This window comes from Mustela nivalis (assembly GCF_964662115.1).
Source record: "Mustela nivalis genome assembly, chromosome: 6".
NCBI classification, from domain to species: Eukaryota; Metazoa; Chordata; class Mammalia; order Carnivora; family Mustelidae; genus Mustela; species Mustela nivalis.
The window spans coordinates 91,515,662-91,529,963 of NC_139025.1; the positions used below are offsets into that span (position 1 = coordinate 91,515,662).

The 14,302-nt window shown below is 41.2% G+C and overlaps 1 protein-coding gene across 14 annotated transcripts in view; it reads right to left on the reverse strand.

Moving 5' to 3' along the window:
* FMN1 (formin 1) overlaps positions 1-14,302 on the reverse strand; it is a gene marked incomplete at its 5' end in the record, with an annotated part of 414,033 nt that overhangs the window by 12,376 nt on the left and 387,355 nt on the right. The window lies entirely within an intron of this gene.

Below are 14,302 nucleotides of genomic sequence, written 5' to 3' on the forward strand. Positions count from 1 at the left end.
ATATAAAATGGTATAGTCACTTTAGCAGTGTCTCAAAACATTAAGCACAGCTATCATATGACCCAGCAATTTCATGGCTAGCTCTATAAATATATAGGCATATCCAAGAAAATGAAAATATACAGTCATACCAAAGTTTTCATAGAGGTTTATAGCAACATTATTCATAACTGTCAAGAGAAGGAACAATGGCAATGGATAAACTAAATGTGGTCTATCTGCACAGTGGAATATTACTGGGCTGTGAAAAAGAACAAAGAGCTGATACACGCTACAGCATGGAAGAACTTCGAAAATCTACATAAGATTGTGTTGCTAAGAACTGTCCAGAATAGGCAAATCTACAGAGATTGAATAGGGGCTGGGGTGAGGGGGGGGAATGACTGCTAATGGGTAGAGGGGTTTCTCCTAGAATTGGGTAGCGGTGATGGTGGCACATCCTGGTGAGACCATTGAATTGCACACTTTAAAGAGCTTTTTTTTTTTTTTTTAAGATTTTTATTTATTTATTTGATAGACAGAGAGAGATCACAAGTAGGCAGAGAGAGAGGAGGAAGCAGGCTCCCCGCTGAGCAGAGAGCCCGATGTGGGGCTCGATCCCAGGACCCTGAGATCATGACCTGAGCTGAAGGCAGAGGCTTAAACCACTGAGCCACCCAGGCACCCCTGAATTGCACACTTTAAAGGGCACACTTCATATATATGAATTATAGCATCAGATTTGCACATCCAATAGTTAAACAATATCAACTCTTCTTGAGGATATGGGGAAATGGAACTGAACAGTTCATTATGGAGGAGTGTAGATTGGCAGAGCTGGCTTTGGCAATATCAGGTGCCACTGAGAAAATGCACACTTTATGAGGCATCAGTTCAACTTCTAGGGAGAAAACCAAAAGAAACCTATATACACAGACACAGGGCATTCTCTGGGGCAATATGCACAATAACAGAAAATTGGAAGCAACCTAATGATTTATGATCCTTAGAATAATGTATAGATGACAATAGCAAATAATACCAGCCAACATTTATTGGGTGCTTACTCAGTGCCAGGCACAGTTCCATGCTTTATTTGAATTCAACCATTTAATTCTCACCCAGCCTGGTGAGATGGAAAGTTTCGATATTGGTATTTTCCGGGTCCTAACCCCCTTACAGTGCTGCATATATACTATACTCATTTAATGGAATATGGTATAACTGTGAAAAGGAATGAACTAGATTTATAAACCCAACAATTACAAATATCAGAAACCTGGTATTGAGAGACGGAAGAATTCTATAGAGTGATACATTGAAGAGGCCATCTAGTATGGTGACATGAGCTCGGGCTCCAGAGCCTGATGGTGGGATTAATTCTTAGCCCCACCACTTATGGGCTGTGGGACCTTTGGCAAGTAACCTTTAATAATAATCATGCTACTCCATGGAGTCATTGAAAGGACAGAGACTATCTCTACTGCAGCTCCACGCACAGTTTAAACCTACTGTAGGTTTCCTTCTGTTGTTACTGGGCATGTGGAACATATATAAACAGTATTCACAAAACAATATTCTTCATGGATGAGTGCAAGTGTGTATAAACACACATAAAAACACCTACCTATATTTATATAGAGACTGGAAAGATACTCACTAGTTTCATGATAGAGCTTATCATTAGAAAAATGGAAGAAGAGAATGACATGGGGTCAAGCAGAATTTCACTTTTACCTATAATACTTTTTTAATTATAAAATGTTAACATTTTGCTACATATAGATTAAATGAATATATTCTAAGTGGTGGCACTATGTATGTGTTACATTACCCTCTGTACGTTTCTTTATTTTCAAATTTTTTTCAAAAATAATTTCAAAATATTAAAGATCCAGCAACCCAGACCTTAAAAAACAACAACAACACACTTTTGCCTTATGGTCTCAAATGAAAATCTTTTGCCCAATATCAATCATATACTTGCTTAATATCGAAGAAGTAGTTGAGTGCCTTACTTCTTCACTTAGCTAATTTTACCCAATTTACTTAAAACCCATGTTTAGTAATCCAATCTCTCTGCCCACATGCACAAGTAAGTTACAATGAATTCAACATGCTGACTTGCATATCAGAAACAAAATAAAAATGAGACAAAGATGAGTAATGATTTATATAAACTAAGAAATACATCTGCCTGGAGAATGGGCGCTTCTCAACACTGACACAGGTCTGAGTGTATACACCACTCAATGTTTCTATAGACATTTCCGTTTGCAACAATCACCACGACTATACTCGCACAAGAAGGGAATGCACCCAAAGGATTCAATCCAGGTCAGACCACACTGGACCCTCTGACTATTGAGGGATTTGCAAACCGAGATGATGATTTGCAGAATCACCTCTTCATGGCTTCTCTCCAGCAAGATGTGTTTTCAAAGAACATACCTGTCAGTGACTGTTCAATCCCAATTCCAATGAAATGGTTTGGAGTTACTATTTCCCTCCAGACCTCCTTATTTTTAGGGAGTTTCTGGTTGGGGGTCATCTTTAGCTTCAGTAGTTCCTTTTCCCCTAAGAATTCTGATCTCTTGTTTTGAAGTTGGTCTTAGACCGTGCTCCTGCTCAGCACTGCCTTTCTCAGATTCTCACATCCCTTGGCAGCCCTGGTGCCACTCTCCTTGTTCTCAGCACGTCAGAGTGAGGCCAGTGGTTGGGGATGTGGAGGGAGAGGGGAGAGGAGCCAACCTAAGGTCCTGTTTCCACAGCAAACCTTTTGCTACTGGTCAATGATGGCTTTGCAGATTACAGACAGTCACAGACACCCCAGAGTTGCCAGGACAGCTCTGATCCCAGGGACTCCACCCTGCTCTTCTCCAAACTTTCTCCTTCCATTTTATTATCTCCCTTTCACAGGGCGCTCTTAGAAGGCACAGCGGGTGGGGAGAAGGTACAGCTTGGTGGGACCAAGTTTCAGCATCAGTTAAGACTTGATTCTAACTCTTGCCAGTTATTAGAAGACTTGGAGCAACTCAGTCAACTTTTCTAAATTTCAGTTTCCCTATCTATAAAATGGAGGTTAATGTCAATCACAAGGTATTATGGGGAGGATTAAATGAATATATACAAAATGGTTAGTATACCAGGTGTGTAGCAAGTGATCAACAAGGAGTAACCATTATGGAATCTTCCATCGCAGAGGTAAAGGAACTCCTTAAGAATGCATGACAAGAGTTTCTGACAACAAATAGAGTAAGTGGGGCTATTAGCAAAGTATTATCTTGCGGGAATATCATTAAGATGTGTCCTGAAAGCAAACCGAAGAACTCACTAATTTTTCAGTTCTGAACACAGATTCTAAAAGTCCCATCTAGGGACGCCTGGGTGGCTCAGTTAATTAAGTGTCTGCCTTTGATTCAGGTCATGATTCCAGAGTCCTGGGATCAATCTCACATTGGGCTCCCTGCTCAGTGGGAAGCCTGCTTCTCCTTCTGCCTGCCGCTCCCCCTTCTTATGCTCTTTCTCTCTGAGACAAATAAATAAATAAAATCTTTAAAAAAACAAGTAGAAGCTATATCTAGAAGATGAACTTTGGTATAGGTATGGCAAAATATCTCAACCAAGTAAAATAAGAGAAGCTTCAGGCATACCTTGGAGACATTGTGGGTTTAGTCCCAGGCCACTGTAATAAAGCCAATAGTGCAATAAAGAGAGTCAAATGGGTTTTTTGGTTTCACACTGCATATAAAAGTTATATTTATACTATATTGTAGTCTACTGAGTGATAATGTTATGTCTAAAAAAGGTACATACCTTATTTAAAAAATACCTTACGGCTAAAACATGCTAACCATCATCTGAGCTTTTGGAGAGTTGTAATCTTTGTGTTGGTAGAGGGTCTTGCCTAGATGTTCATGGCTACTGATTGACCAGGGTTAAGGTCGCTATGGCAATTTCTTACAATAAGACAGCCATAAAGTTGGGCTCATCAGTTGACTCTTCCTTTCGTGAATGGTTTCTCTACAGTACGAGATGCTGTTTGGTAGCATTTTATCCACAGTAGAATTTCTTCCAAAATTAAGAGTCAATCCTCCAGGGGCACCGGAGTAGCTCAGTGGGTTAAAGCCTCTGCCTTCAGCTCAGGTCATGATCCCAGGGTCCTGGGATTGAGTCCCACATCAGGCTCTCTGCTCAGCAGAGCAGAGCTTCCCTTCTGAGCAGGAAGGGAGCCTGCTTCCCCTCTGCCTGCCTCTCTACCTACTTGTGATCCCTCTCTCTCTGTCAAATAAGTAAATAAAATCTTTAATTAAAAAAAAAAAGGAGTCAATCTTCCCAAATCCTGCTGCTGTTTTACCAAATAAGGTTATGTAATTTTCTAAATCCTTAGTTGTCATTTCATCAGTTTCACATAATTTTCCTCAAAAGTTGTTTCCATCTCAGAAAATACTTCCTTTGTTCATTAATAAGAAGCAACTCCTCATCCATTAAAACTTTATCATAAGGTTGCAGCAATTCGGTCATATTGGTCATATCTCCAGGCTCCATTTCTAATTCTTAATCTCTTGCTCTTTCTAACACATCTGCACTTGTTCCCTCCACTGAATTCTTGGACTCTCAAAGTCATTCATGGGACTGGAATCCACTTCCTCCAAACTCCTGTTAATGTTCGTATTCTGCCCTTTTATCACGAGTCCCTAATGTTCTTCATGGCATCTAGAATGGTGAATCCTTTTCAGAAGATTTTCAACTCACTTCGCCCAGATCCACAGAGGAACCACTAACTGTGGCAGCTATAGTCTCATGGAATGTATTTTTTAAATGACAAGACTTGAAAATCAAAATTGCTCTTTGATCCATGGGCTCCAGAACAGATACTGTGTTTGCAGGCATGAAAACAACATTCTTCTTGTTGTACCTCTCCAACAGAGTTCTTGGGTGACCAGCTGCATTGTCAATGAGCAGTCATATTTTGAAAGGAATCTTCTTTCTGAACAGTAGATCTCAACAGCAGGCATAAAATCTTCAGTAAACCATGCTATAAACATATGTGCCACCATCCAAGCTTTGTTGTTCCATTTATGGACTACGGGTAGAGTAGATATAGTATAATTCTTAAAGGTTCTTGGGTTTTCAGAATGTTAGGTGAACACTGGCTTTAACTTAAGGTCCCTAGCGGCATTGGCCCCCAATAAGAGAGTCCATTTCTCTTTTGAAAAAGCTTTGAAGCAAGACATTGACTTCCCCTCTTAAGCTATGAGAGTCTTAGATGGCATATTTTTCCAACAGAAGACTGCTTTCTCTACACTGAAAATTTCTTGTTTTATGTAGCCATCTGTAGTAATGCTCTTAGCCGGCACTCCTGGGTAATTTTCTCTACCTTCCACATTAGCACTTACTGCTTCGCCTTGTACTTTCATGTTAGGGAGATGGTCTCTTACCTGCAACCTCATGAACAACCTCTTTTAGCCCTCATAGAATTGAAGAGATTTAGGGTCTTGCCCTGGATTAGGTTTTGATGTAGGGAATGTTGTGACTGGTTTGATCTTCTGTCCACACCGCTCAGACTTTCTCCGTATCAGCAATAAGGCTATTTCCCTTTCTTAATAATCACATGTTCACTGGGGGAGCACTTTTAATTTCCTTCAAGGACTTTTCCTTTGCATTCACAGCTTGGCTCTTTGGTGTAAGAGGCCTAGCTTTTGGCCTACCTTGGCTTTTGATATGCCTTCTTCGGCTAAGCTTAATCATTTTAAGCTTTTGATTTAAAGTGAGAGATGCCTATGTGACTCTTCCTTTCACGTGAACACTTGTGCCATTGTGCCACGTGAACACAGATGTCATTGTGGGGTTATTAATTAGCCTAATTTCAATGTTGTTGTGTCTTAGGGAGTAGGGAGGCCTGAGGCGAGAGAGGGAGGTGGGGAATGGCTGTTTGGTGGAGTAGTCAGGGCACACACAACATTTATTAAGTTTACCATCTAATATGGGGTGGCCTATGGCATCCAGAACAGTTACAATAATAACACCAAAGAGCACTGATTACAGACCACCATAACAAAAAGAATAGAAATGAAAAAGTTTGAAACGTGAGAATTACCAAAATTGTGACACCAGAGACGTGAAGTGAGCAAATGTTGTTCGGAAAATGGCGCCCACAGACTTGCTATCCTGGTGCAGGCTGTCATGAACCCTTGCTTTGTGAAAACACAGTGTGTGAGGGACAGTGAAGTACAGCACAATAAAACAAGGCGTGCTTGTATTAAAACTTCAAGATAAAGGCTGCGTGTGTTCCCCCACATTTCTCTTTTTTAAACTTCCTAAGGTAACACAATAAATAAAAATAAAATTTCAAATATTATATAACTTCTGAGTAAGCATATTTTTTCATATTTACTTTCTTTTTCTGATAACCAAAATATTTGTTCCTTATAGAAAAATACATTCAAAAATTGTATTTTAGAGTCCAGAGTACAGAAGAATTGTATTTTCAATATACTATATATTTAAAAAGATGAAGTTAGGCTCATTGGAATGCTTAATATTTTTCTGAGATTACTTAATATGCCAAGACATAATTGGACCAGATCATGAAAATCATCACAGGTAAAGTTCTCAGCAAGGCTGGAGGTACCCGAGGGTAGGGAGGGTAGCTATATTTTACTGCAGTGACCCTAACCCTTGATATGGTACCTGGTATGCAAATAAGTGTCATAAATGAATGGAAGCCCATAGAACCAAACTGGAAAAAAAAATCCTTTACTTTCCCCAAATTCCACTCCCTTGGTTTTCTTGAGAATGCTGAGCCCGTGAGACTAGGCAGGCATTGTATCCCGTTCAGTGACATGGGACCACCTGGCTCGATGCTCTACCAGCACTGGTTTGAAATTCTGAGTTTTTCAACAAGGGGCTCCGCAAATTATGTAGTTGGTCCTGCCTAAGACTTTCTAGGACACTTAAAGTCATTTCATTAACAAAGGAGAATATTTTTCAACCTTTTTTCCCCAGGGCACATTTTTACATCAAAAAAGTAATATTTGTAATATTTGTTTGGAGAGGGTTGATACCTCCCCTCTAGGGATCCCTCACCTCACTGTGTTGTGAACGTTTTCATGCACCACCACCACCCCCCCGCCCTTTTACACTGCAGTGGAGCTTCCCTAAAGTTCCAGTTGGACGTCACTGCCTGTCTTTCCTCAGCATTTGGCATGGTGCCTGGTATATAGTAAGTGACCAATAAATACAGAGTAAGAGCATGACTGAGTGAGTAATCTCTGAACTGTAAATTCTCCGGCAGCAAGCAGGTCGGGGATAAAATACTTAAGTCCGTTACGGCCCACTGAAACAAAGTCCCTTCATCGCACCTGAAAAGCATATGGTCGCTGCTTAAGGCTAATCCTGCAAGATCCCGACCAGCAGCTTCTCACTAGGTTTGCTCTAGGTCCTGGGCGTTCCAGCCCACATCACTTTCAGAGGGCAAGGGATTTGCCAGCTGCTTTTGTATCATACCTCAGATAGGAAATAAGCACTTCAGTGTTCCAACAGTGTGGCCATGTTACGCACCATGGGTACGACAGAGTGTAGAGGTCTGACTTCAAAACTGCTCTGACCGGGTGAGTCAGTCCGTCTGTCTGTCAGTCAGACAGTCTCCAAACCCTGTGGGCACAGTGTGCTATTCCTACTGAAGAAGCCACGGGAGCTGCTGCTGGGGAGCCCATGAAAGGGACGCTGGGTCAGTGTCTTGGAAGTTATGTGTGCAGAGACTGCAAAGTGGGGGTCTGCCCTGTGATTGGCTTCAGAGGACTTTAATAGACTTAGATGCCGGAGGCCGACACTGGAATTCCGCGGCTGACATTTGCACGCACAGTGGCTTCACATAAAAAGTTAGCGTTCTGACCTCTCTCACACGATTGCAAGGGATGGCAACATCGAGTGACATTTCTGCATGGCAGCCTCTGTTTCTGGTACTTCCTGTCACCCCTTGGCGTCCGGTGGTCTTGGGGGTCAGGCGGGGCCATCGATCAGCTTGTCCGCACAGATGTCTTTCTCACATGCAGGGCAAGTCCCTCATTGTTGTTGCCTGCCTGAACTCTCGAAGCGCCCACATTTTGGCTGAGAGGCTTGCTGGAAGGCTAGTGGGACAATCTGGGAGTGAACGGATGACTGCCCAGACCACCAAAATCGTCTTCTAATGGATCTAGTTCCTTCCCTCCATCCTGCTGATAAGCATGGTCTCAATCAGTAATGTGTGACCCTGAGAATGCCACTTCCCTTTTAGAACACTTTCAGTGATTCTCAATCAACTAGAGCTGGGGTTAGCAAAGGTTTTCTGCCATGGGCCAGAGTAAATATTTTAAGTGTTTTTTGATTTGTTCTGTTTTTGTTTTTGGTAGGACAAGTTACTTTATTTTTCTTTACTATCTGAATTGCAGCTGTATCCCAGACAATTCCTATATAGATCATTTGGGCTATCCAGGTTCTATATTTAAGATCTATAAATATCATCAAGTTGTTGGTTTTAAGGGTATCCTGTCTTAAAAGTAGAGGCCATCCAGTTTTAAGGTTGATCTATAAAACGGAAAATAATGCAGACCAGTTAAGATCCTTTTACAATAGCTAGAAGATTGTGAGTGGGAATTAATACTGATTTTCTATAGTTTTTCCCTAAGTATTATTATTATTATTATTACATTATTTATTATCTTTATTACACTACATGAATTTCAGGTGTACAGCATAGTGTTTTCACATCTCTATAAATTATACCGTTCCCCTACCCCTCGCAAGTACAGCTTCCATCTGCCATCATAGGACGCTATCATGAAGCATTGACTGTATTCCTTATGCTGTGCCTTTTATTCCTGGGACCTATTTACTTCCTAACTGGATGCCTGTATCCCTTCCTCCCTGTCACTCATTTTGCCCATCTTCCCATTCCCTCTCCCCTTTTGGGCTGTATGAGCTCTGTGACTCCTCAACTCTGCTGATATGGTGTGGAAGGAACCACAAAAAAATAGACACGAATGAACAGCCGTGCAATGCTGTGTCCTCACAAACCTTACTGACAAATACCGGTAGTGCGCCGAATTTGGCCCACGGGCCATAGTTTGCTAAACCCTGAACTACCGTAGAGGATTCAAATTCCCTACTCTGGCAATCAAAGTCGCCCTGTTCTAAACTTCAGTTTGCTTGTCTATCTTAATGTTTTCAGACGCAGATCTGGTTTTACATGGTCTTTGGACAATCACTTCACCCTCTGAGTCTCAGCTCTGTTAAAAGCGAGAATAGCACGCGTGCTTCCCACCACATACTGTATACAATCACTTATCAAATACCCTTTCCTTCCCCTCTCTCATGTGCTCCCACTCCCAGGCGAACTACTCACTGCTCCTCACAGCGAGCTTTACTCCCCTTGGCATGTTGCTCTTACTGGTCCCCTGATGACTTTCTTACTCATTTCCATGAGTTCAAATTCTTCCCATTCTTGTGCTCTCAGCTTAAGTGCCAAAGTCATGAAAGCTTCCTTCATCTCTCTTAGGCAGAAGTAATTGCTCTTTTCTCAAGTGAAAGAGCACTTTGCTCTCTCTTCAAGCACTTAAGGACTTTTCATCTTAGGACTGTATAGGTGTCTGATTTCCCTCAAACCCCGGGAGCTACTTGAGGACAATGGTCATGCTTTGTGCCTATCTGGGTCTCCACCCTCTTCCTTCATCAAGCGCTCTGCCACGCACAAGTCAGTTGTTAGCAAATAGCTACATGACAAATGATTGGCATCGGTGGTAGTCCCCCTCCTCCACCTTGAACAAGTCTAAATAGTAAATACCCCGACTTGTAGAATAATTAGCTTTTACATTTATCCTGTGGTGGTGGTTAAAACATTGAAAATCTTGTTTTAGTTACTGATGAGCTGATTGAGTCCTGAATAAGCAAAAAGAAACGGTGTTCAAGGCCACCCAAATGTGCTAAATATTTATACATGTCAACTTATGTATACATTCCAGGATTCCTAAAAGTATCCACATGACATCACCCAGAAGAAGACTGAGGTTCAGAGAGGCTGATACAACTTTCTCTGAGCCTGAAATTGGCTTCTCTCTCTTAGGAGGTAAGAGCTTTTCTGCTGAGTTAGAACTAGTTAGACAGTTGCCAGCCACCGGCATGCTCCGTCTCCCCCTTGGCTCCATTGCATATGGACTTGCTTTTGGTTCTGGCCCAGGTGTTGGTTCTATTTTTGTTTCTGGCCTAAATATTTACTCTAGAAAATCACACATAGCTGCTCATGATTACTCACAGACAAATATCTAGACTTGATTTCAAAGTTCCATGGTACTGCCTTAAAAAAGAAAAAAAAAAAATCTGAAGTATAGGGAGAAAAATCAGACAAAGAAGGTAGAAAAAGAAAATAACTATGCTCAATTCATAAATGCCTTGATAAAACTGACTACTGAAACCCCTAGCTTTTCTTCTTTCTCATTATAATGAATCCCTAATGTGTTATTGAGGGTCCTGGTAAATTTCAAGTGCTGCCAAAACGACTGAGGAAAGATGAAAGTGCTGGGATTCATGTCTTCTGAAGTTCCTGCTTAGTCCTTACTCTATAGATGCTATCTGCAACCTTGGTTTCACATCAGAACTATCGGGGGAAGGAAGTCTGCTTCTGCTTAGAATGTAGAAGTGGCACAGAACATCATTCCCTTCTATCATTGAAAAGAGATGGATAATCTACAAAATGATACTTTTTTTCCCCCCACCCATCAGAGACCTGGGGTCACAAGGCAGCTAAGTGAAATACAAAGAGTGACATGCCTTTCCATTCATAGGCTTGTTCCCCACTATCGCAAACTCATTTTCTGGGAGAGTTTATACTGGGCATACGTTACGCTTTCTACAGGCTGGTTTATACGCCCACTGCTAAATCAAACCAAGTCAGGATGCAGCCATTGATGAGACTGAAGGAGGACAACTCCTTTATTCTTTTGACATCCAGCATTTCATAGGTTCATAGTACACAAGGCAGAAAATATTGAAATCATGATGCTATTAATAATAACAGAAGTGCTTTCATTCATGATGAGAGGAATTGAGTGCACCAGCCAGTCAAGAGCTCAGACAGAGACCCAGGAGGTGGGCTCTTTTATATTCATTGTCACTATGGGAAGACCAACACTGTAGAGCAGTGTTTTCCAACTGTTTTCTTAAGAGCCTTAACATTCAGCAAAGACACCTCGGGAGAGGAGGGAGAAATAGGTGATCCTCCAGATCCCAGCATCTACAAACCCCGCCTCAGCTGGAAAAGCTTCATTTTTTCTATTTTGTATATTGGGGTCTCATGTATGTTTTCCATTGGACAAAAAGGACTCAATCGAAAGAAAAAAGAATTAGAAAACCCCAGTGTATGGACTTCAGTGAAACCCATCAAAACCTCTAGGGGGAAAGAGAAAAAAAATAAACAACCCTCCTTTCCAGGAGAATAAGTCTTCTTCCTAAAGAACGGTCCAGGGACATCTCGGACCTGGGCAACAGATTAAGAGGACAACAGACTGAGAGGCCAGTTCTTAGGAAAGCCAGATCCACTAGATTCTGGCTTTGGGGCACTAATAAAATATCAAATCTTTAAATCAAAACATGGCCAGCTCTACCACTCTTCTCTGTTTGTTACTTTCCAGGTATGTTCTAAGGCGGCGAGATCAACGGTATCTGACAAATACTCACAGACAAGAACTGTGGGGAAAGATCTAGAGGAGCTGAAATGGGGGGAAAAATAAGAGCCCACTGGACTACCCACTGACTTCTCCCTTGTAAAGGTAGGAGTTGGCTCACATTACTTTATGGTTCGTTTTTTTAATGGCCTTGCTTGGAATTTTGCTTGATCTTCCTGATTTCGGTTCTGTTCTACTCTCCAATTTTTATTTGCTTTCTTTGCTTTTAAAACCGAGAGGGAAAATGAAATGGATCCATTGAATTACACACTGCCTAATGCTCCTCCCAGTTTAATTCTGTGACTCTAATTAATGTTTTATTGTTTGTGGGTTTTTTTTTTAAATCATCTGCTCTTTCCCATTCCAAATAGCTGTCTGAATTGTAATAAGACTGTCAACCTATTTACTTTTGAATAACAAGTATGAGGCTAAGAGATACATATATATATATTACTTGAAAGATGATTTTATCCTTTTGCTTTATAGTTTCAGGTGTAGAATTTAATGATTCATCACTTCCATACAACACCCAGTGCTCATCACAACTGCCCTCCTTAATCCCCATCACCTCTTTCCCCCATCCCCCCACTCACCTCCTCTCTGGTAACCAGCAGTTTGTTCACTATAGTTAAGAGTCTATTTCTTGCTTTGCCTCTTTTTTTTCCCATGTTCATTTGTTTTGTTTCTTAAATTCCACATATAAGTGAAATCATGTAGTGTTTGTCTTTCTCTGGCAGCCTTATTTTGCTTAGCATAATACTCTCTAGCTCCATCCACACTGTTGCAAATGGCAAGATTTCATTACTTTTGATGGCTGAGTAATATTCCACTTTACCCATTCATCAGCCACTGGGCGTTTGGGCTCTTTCCATAATTTGGCTATCGTTGGTAATGCTGCTATAAACATTAGGATGCGTGTACTCCTTTGAATCAATATTTTTGTATCCTTTGGGTAAATACCTACTAGTGAACTGATAGATCATAGGGTAGTTTTATTTTTAACTTTTTGAGGAAACTCCATACTGTTCCAGAGTCGGTGCAACAGTTTGCATTCCCACCAATAGTGCAAGAAGGTTTCCTTTCCTCCTCTTCCTCACCAACAGTTGCTGTTTCCTTGTTGTTATTTTAGCCATTCTGACAGGTGTGAGGTGATATCTCGTTGTAGTTTTGATTTTTATTTCCCTGATGATGAATGACATTGAGCATCCTTTCATGTATCTACTAGTCATCTGTATGTCTTCTTCGGGAAAATGTCTACTCATGTCTTCTGCCCCCTCCCCCTTTTTTTTAGCTGGAATGTTTGTTTTTTGGGTTAGGCCATGTATTTTTTTTTTTTTTTAAGATTTTATTTATTTGAGAGTGAGAGAGAGCATGAACAGGGGCAAGAGGGAGACTCTCCCACTGAGCAGGGACCCCCTTCCCCCACTCTGGGGGCTTGATTCCAGGGTCCTGGGATCATAACCTGAGCCGAGGGCAGACACCCAACTGACTGGGCCACCCAGGCACTTTTTTAAATGAAAAAAGTCATGTAAGCAATTAATTGGCATCTCGATATAACTGATCTCAAATCATGGTTCAGGTTGTGGTCTGCACTCCAAATAATGGGGTTAATTTTAGTGTTTAAAAAAATGAGTAAATGTTGGGGCACCTGGGTGGTGCAGTCGGTTAAACATCCAACTCTTGATTTCAGCTCCCGTCATGATCTCAGTGTTGTGGGATCCAGCTCTGCCTTGGGTTCCATGCTCAGTGTGGAGTCTGCTTGAGAGTCTCTCTTCCTTTCCCTCAGTCCCTCCTCATACTGTCTCTCTCTCAAATAAATAAATCTTTTTAAAAAAATGAGTAAATGTGGGGTGCCTGGTGGCTCAGTGGGTTAAAGCCTCTGCCTTCAGCTCAGGTCATGGTCCCAGGGTCCTGGGATCGAGCCCTGCATTGGGCTCTCTGCTCAGCAGGGAGCCTGCCTCCTCCTCTCTCTCTGCCTGTCTCGGCCTACTTGTGATCTCTGTCAAATAAATAAATAAATAAATTTTTAAAAAAAGAGTAAATGTGCTGGAAAAGCAAAAGTATGGAAATAGTAAAAGGATCAGTGGTTGCCAGGGTTTGGGGGGAGGAGAGGGTCAGTAGATTGAGCACACATTTTTAGGGCAGTAAAAATACTCTGTATGATTTGATAATGAAGGATTACGTCGAATCCATAGGAAATACACCAACAGCAAACCCTATAGTAAATAATGGACTTCGGGTGATTATAATGGGTTAATACGGGTTCATCAGTTGTAAAAATGGACTGTCTGGTGAGGAACGTTGATAATGGGAGAGGCTGTGCCTGTGTGGATGCAGGGGAATTACTGGAAATCTCTGTACTTCCCATTTTACTGTGAATATAAAAGTGTGCTAAAAAATAAAGTCTTAAATGACGACTTTTCTTAAATACAGGTTAACTTTTACATGATTTGGTATCTGCGATTCCTTTTTGATTACAATGAGCTATCTTAAGTTATAAACATTTTTGGTTAAATAAAATGTGCCACTGTGATGAGTGATATTTCTAATAGGGGAGACTATGTCTGGGTAGGGACAAGGGTATATGGAAAAATCTCTGTACCTCTCACTTTTGCTGTAAATCT